Below are 7,135 nucleotides of genomic sequence, written 5' to 3'. Positions count from 1 at the left end.
GTCATCGAGCGGATTAGAGAGGCGGTGAACACAGCCTGCACGAGTGTGCACAATAAGCACCTGTAGGAGGGTAAACAATTAGCTGCAAGAGCTCTTAAACAAGTACACAATTTAAAACAGTCAGTGAGAAAAGACATGGGTACCAAGCGACAGAGCACCGCAGACGACCATAATCAGCATCATTAACGCGATTCACAACAACGAGTTCAATGAGGAGATTATTCACACAGGATCAAATTAAGGAATACAAACGGCTCTGTTCAAGTGCCACAGAAAAAAGCAGTTGTACGTAGTTGTAGTTGACAAGACGTTAATTTAGAGGCATGTCTTGTGACTTCATTAGTGTTTCAACATCCGAACTTATACAGAAAAGGTACAGAGACCCATCCTTTACCGTCACTATGATGGGTCATACCTAACATATCACAGATCTTTTTAACATATCCAAGCACTTCTAGATCCTAATCTTGGGGGGGACTCAGACACAATTAGATACTGTTGTTAATATATGTGATGTGAATAGCACCACCTATCACTCATCCAGGGCTGATCATAATTCATACGCTGATGATTGTAATATAATTGCCTTTAATGAGACGTGTGATACCCCTAAAACAAATGCTAATATTGAACCCGGTGATTGTGACTTTACTCCATCTGAAATAAGTTGTATTCTGCATGACTTGTCTGTCTACTGTTAACAATTGCCAGGACAACTGTGTTCCTAATCATAGTTATTTCTCCAGTCAAAATGCAATAACCCCTAATTCACAGTCAATGAATAACACAGTGGATGAATTTAGTAGTGTTGGGAATATTTCCGTCGAGGGTACGCTTCTTTCTAATTCTGTATATAATCTACATGTTACTGGCCTAAATGTCTGTGGACTAAGAAGAAGATTAGAATACCACACATTGATTAGCCTAATTGACAAATCTGATATAATATTTGACTCCAGGAAAAAAAACTGATCAACTTGAACTTGATATTGAAGGTCATGGGTTACAGCTACAACACAGAAGTAGAAGAAGAAGACGTTTATTCATGAATGAAGGCCACATGGCCCAGAGTTCATTTACAGGAATAATATATACTATGCACATGCACAAATTTTCTTACAATAAACGTTCATCCTTTTTGACATTTGTATTTGCATAGGTAAATGGCTTTTTAAATATATGACCAGGTTTTTAACAACACAGTCATTTCTGGTAGATAGAAGACTGATAGATTTTGGGACAGATGGTTGTACATGGTAACATTTTGGAATTAAATTTTCTAAACTACTTTTATAAAAAGGACAAATTAACAAACAATGGCATTCATATTCTATTTCATAGCGGTTACATTTCATACATAAGCTGAACGATGACTCTATGGTTGTATTAAATCGAGTTTTCTGTACGTTTAGGTTATGGCTTAAACAACGGAATTTACATAAAGCACTAAGAAGATCTCTTTCACATGCTAAAGTAGACAGATATTTTTTTTCTGGTTCGAGTAGTGATTTATAAATAAATAAACATCACGGAAAGAAGAATTTGTGATTTTGTAATGCCAGTTTTGGAATTCTATATGGGTATGAGTTACAGCTACAACATAGAACTTGGTTCCAAAGAAAATCTTGTGGTGGTGGCTTATCAGTAAGACAAAAGATACGTTGAATACATCTCACCTGTTGACTATAAATTTTAGTATGCAATATTGTTCCTTATGTCAAAAACATTGTTCAACTTTGATCAAGATTTATACTTTGCTGTTATATATCTACCCCAAGAAGGATCTAACTATGCTAAAGATGACATGTACTTCTTGGTGGAACAGTCTAATGCAAGCTGAAAGTGATCACATTTTATTAATGGGAGATATAAATGCAAAAACAAAAGCACTTAGAGATTACTGTTCTGTTGATAAACATATAATTGAAAAACTTGATATAGAAATTGAGGAAATGAAGAATACATATGAACCTGATTATGTACTTGAATCTTTGTCCCTTCCACTTACAAGGAACAATCAAGATGTAGGAAAAATAAATGGTCAGGGTTTCAGCTGTTGGAACTTTGTAAAAATACAAATTTGTCTTTCTGCAATGGACATGCAAAGACTAGTGTAGTTTTTATGTTTTATCTTCATGCACGTACCTCCCATGCTTTCATGAATTTAATATGTCTTGATTTTCCAACCTGTACTCAAATATTCACCGCCCAATTATAGTTTTACTGTTTGTGTACAATGTTTATAATAATGCGAGAACCAACGCTTCTAAACAAATTAAGCCGAACGAACTTACATTGATACACACAATGCTAAACCGAAACGCTATGATAAAGAGAAGGCAAATGTATCTGTTGACAATATCAACACAGCAACTGTGCAATCCACGAAGCCAAGAATGATTTGGCGCATGTACTTGTTGAGGCAGCATGTGCAGCCTTTGGTGAACAACGCTCACCCCGGAACTAGCCAAGCGTAAAACCAGCTAATAAACCTTGGTTTGGGATAGAATGTAGGGAGAAACGTAAAACCTTTCATGAGGCTAAACGACGATACTTTAAATACAAATCAACGATCAACAGACTTGATTATAGACTCAAATCTAGAGAATACAAAACAAATAAATAGACATATAAACAAGAGCAACAAGTTTAGTTCAGTGATAAGAGATAAGGCTAAACATTCGCCATGAGCATTCTGGAAGATCCTTAATACAACTACTAAAAAAATTCTAAAACTGAAATGCTTAATATCAATGAATTTTATGAATACTTTAAGGTAGATAACCGTGAACAACACGCGGAGACTGTAGATACTGGAACTGGCGACCCTAATTGTTAGGACAATGTACCGAATAGTAGCATAACATTAAAAGAAATATATGAATCGATCAAGGGACTCAAACGTATTAAGTCATCAGGAACTGACCATACTGAAAATGACTATATTATTGATTCATTTGATACCTTTAGACAATTATATGTTGAGTATTTTAATTTGATTTTATCTTCAGGTATTATGCCTGAAGCACGGCTTTCAGAATCCATATAACCTACATATAAGGGTAAAGGCAACAAATCAAACCAAAATGCGTATAGACCTATTACATTACTGAGCTGCTTTGGGAAACTCTTCACTACCATCCTCAATAACAGATTGAATAAATTTCTTGAATTAAATGGTATTATTACGGCAACTCAAGCCGCATTTAGAAAATATTTTTCCACGGTTGATAACATTTTTGCATGGGTTTATGCTTATAAAGATTTTAAAAGACAACAACAAAAATCTATACTGTGCGTTTGTCGATCTGACAAAAGCCTTCGATAATGTATGGAGAGTTGAGCTATGGCACACACTATTAAAATCTGGCATAAAAGGTAAATTTCTATAGTTGGTAAAAAAAATATATGCAAATATAAAATCCTGTGTGTTAGTAAACGGTGACTTATCAGAAGCATTCCCATGTTATTCTGGCGTCCGTCAAGGAGAAAACTTATCGCCACCTCTGTTTTGTCAGCTTATTAATGTTCTTGGAGACACTTGACGATGACTGTGCAAGCGTTGCAACTGGCGACTGAAATCATGCAAAGTTGTGATTCTGTGTTATCATTCTGTTGTATGCCGTGACACTGCACTTTTTCTGACTCTGCACCAACACTTCAGGATACTTCATCTCATCTTGTAATTACTGTGACATATGGCAATTAAATGTGAAATTTACTTATCTTTGGTAGCAGTCCATCAAGCAATAGCAAATTATCCTTCCACTATAGAAACTCTTAGCTTGAAATTGTGAATGATTATTCATTTCTGGGTATTACCTTCAGTAGAAATATAAATTTTAAGATGGCAATAAAACGTTTGACAGAAAGCGCATCTAAGGCTATGTTCTGCCTCCTTAAAAAATTCAAACATTTAAATATGCCATTAGATTGCCTTCTGATAGCTTTTGATGTACGGATTTTACCTATCCTAATACGGTTGCGAAACATGGGGATATGAACACATGAATGTTATTGGAAAGATTCACATCACATTTCTTAAGCTGGCGTGTGGCCTTAGAAACTCTACCCCTAACTTCATGGTATATGGAGGACTAGATTAAACACCTGTGTATTCAAGTTGCTAGACGTGTTATCAATTACTTGCATAAACTTTCTAAGCTGGGCACTTCAATAAAGCTATGGCACTTGATATACAACTTCGCATAACTTCAGCATATAAATAGCAACTATGATAATGTTTGGATCAAGAATGTTAACACTATTCTCGATAACTGTGGTTTGTCGTATATAATTACCGACGCACAGAGTGTATCATGACAGTGGCTAATAATTTGGGTAGAAAATGTTTTGAAAGATCAGTTTGATCAAAATTGGAGGGGGGACGTTGAGCTGGACTCAAACGGAGGAAATTATATAAATACTTGAAAGATATACTGTCATTTGAAAAATTCCTCCTACTCCCTATACATATTACATTAACATCTTGAAATTCCGAACATATACCCACCATTTACCTATATAAGTTGGCTACTGGCTTGGATAGACAGACAGCTACGAACGTGTAAACTCTGCAAATCGCGGTCTATAGCTGATGGATTTCTTTATCTATTTAAATGATAATGATAATAATAATAATAATAATAATAATAATAAGCTTGAGTTCAGAGCTGAACGCTCGCAACAAAGTAAAAGCCACAAATACTGATGCTGTACCTGTCCTTTCATATTCTTTTGGTGCTGTTGATTGGGCGAAACAAGAAATTCAGGATATTGACACCCTCACACGAAGAGTGATGTCAGACAATAGATCCCACCACCCTCGCCCTTCCCTCAATCGCTTATATTTACCAATTATGATAGGAGGGCGTGGTTTGATTAATGTGGAGGCTCTTCATGATAGAATTGTTTTGTGCACTTTTGTCTAATGATCTTCTTGTGACTGCAAAACACACAATGATGCCTGTCCTCACTATTACCGAGCATCTTGTCCGTCAAAAACATGGACGAGTATCAACAATTTGTTCCTACAGGTAATACATGTCATACATTTGAGCATTATTATTAATTATTATTAATTGTCGTATTGTCGCACTGTCTTGACGCCCTTTCAAAAACAAGCAAAACGTGTCGAAATTAACCAAAGCTCGACAATTCGACAACGCTGTCGCTGTGTGAATAATTTAAAAAAAATTATTTTACCAAAGGGCGACGATGCCGTAACCAGACATTTTCCAGGTCAAAATATGTTTCGTTGTCGTATTGTCGCCCTGTCATAAATGTGAATAAAAGGCATAACATTCAGTTAATGCTGCAGTTAGGAAGCGGTTACCAAGTTATATCTGTCGTAGAAGTTCACCCTATATGAGGGTGGTTTGTAAACAATCGAGTCTGGACCAGACAATCCAGTTATTGACATCAAGAGCATCGATCTACGCAATGCGGATACGATGACATGCAGGAACCAAGTCAGCGAGCCTGACCCCCTGATTATGTTAGTCGCCTCCGTACAAGCATGGGTTGTTCAAGGCCTATTCTGACAAGGATCTTCACGAGTAATTCCTTTAAAAGTAAGGTACAATGAATTTATGTCCAGGATAAGTGTGTATGAAATTTCCATCCCACTACTTATAAATTTAAATATAGCTTCTAGTTTTAGTCAAAATAATATATTTTCAAAGATTAAGCGTTAGTCTAGTCGTGAAGTACAACTATCCAAAAGATTCCATGCAAATCTATATTTCTGCAGACAGAATATGTATGTTCCTATCGATATATCTCAAAAGTCAATTATATTTTTTTAATATAAATTCAAAGTGTCTATGTTAATCTTGCGGCTTGCTACAAGTTTCAGTTTCAACAGTTTCTCCTATTTATTTTCAGCACTTGTGTATAGGTTATATGCGTATGTCAGCGTCGATCCTACACTATTTTTTGGCGCAAAATACATATATACTGATGAATTAACGTAGTAATACTACGCAAATATGTGTCCAGATGTATACATCAGTTTCATCTCGTGATCTTTATTTGTGCTTTTAGCCCTTTTTCTACAGAAGATTATGGGGTGTAACATCACACTAGAAAGCCAGGTCCAAATTCAAGTCATGATTTCATGTTCCGTTTTGTATGTTGGAAACCAATATCGCAATATGTCTTTATATTGCTAAACGTGGTTTTGACCCGATTACTCTTATAATTATTCCATTTTCTTTATGCACGTTCTACAATCATTTACGATCACTATCTATAAGGCGGTATATCTATATTCATCCAAATGTCCATACATATATGTCCACATATATATGTATTAAGCAAGTCCTACACTCTCCCTTACAGATAAATGCTAAGCATTTCCTCTGTATGTATTTAAATATGTAAATATCATTTTAATGTCAACACTGATGCAGTGAACGTACTACAGACCTGATGCTAGAATAACATCTAATCTCTTATCTTCTTGTTTCTGGGTCTGTATGCCAGACAAACGTGATGCCTTTAAGTTGAATGACTGAGTAAAGTTCGTTGAAATACATTCTTCATATAACATTTTCTCATGATTGCCACCTTTCTTACAATGTCCTGATCAAAATGTGCTGAATTATAAAAATGTCCTTTCAAACGTGCATGGGATGGGTCAGCTCTGTTAACAGTTCAATAACATTTAGCAGGGCCTTTTATTTAGAAAGGATCAAATCATCAAATTAAAGATGAGAAAGTATAGCTGTTGAATATATTCAAATATATTTCTGATTAACCCAACCTTGAAATAATATTGAAAGATGAGTGGTAACTATTTATATCATTATTTCAAATTAGAATGACAGCACAGCAGGAAAGCATGGCACTTTAATACACGTATCTTGTTAACCCAATACTTTTAAAGTAAGAGCAACATGTATATCGAGAGTATAGGTTTGGTACGTGCATACTCTGTTTATCGGCAATAAATGACATATAAGACGATTCATACAGGTGAATACGATTTACTTCAAAAATAGTACAGGTTACTTTAGGTTAGGGGAAAATGTATGCTATTATCAGAACTTTGGATTTCGGCAAGCGTCGTGCTCAGGGGGTTGTTTCGTCGGCCTTATAGGATTTGGGTACTGGCTTGGGCTTTGAGTTGGAC

The sequence above is a fragment of the Haliotis cracherodii genome, unplaced genomic scaffold, assembly GCF_022045235.1.
Source record: "Haliotis cracherodii isolate W230 unplaced genomic scaffold, xgHalCrac1.p SCAF_12, whole genome shotgun sequence".
Taxonomy (NCBI): domain Eukaryota; kingdom Metazoa; phylum Mollusca; class Gastropoda; order Lepetellida; family Haliotidae; genus Haliotis; species Haliotis cracherodii.
This window is presented reverse-complemented; position numbering follows the sequence as displayed.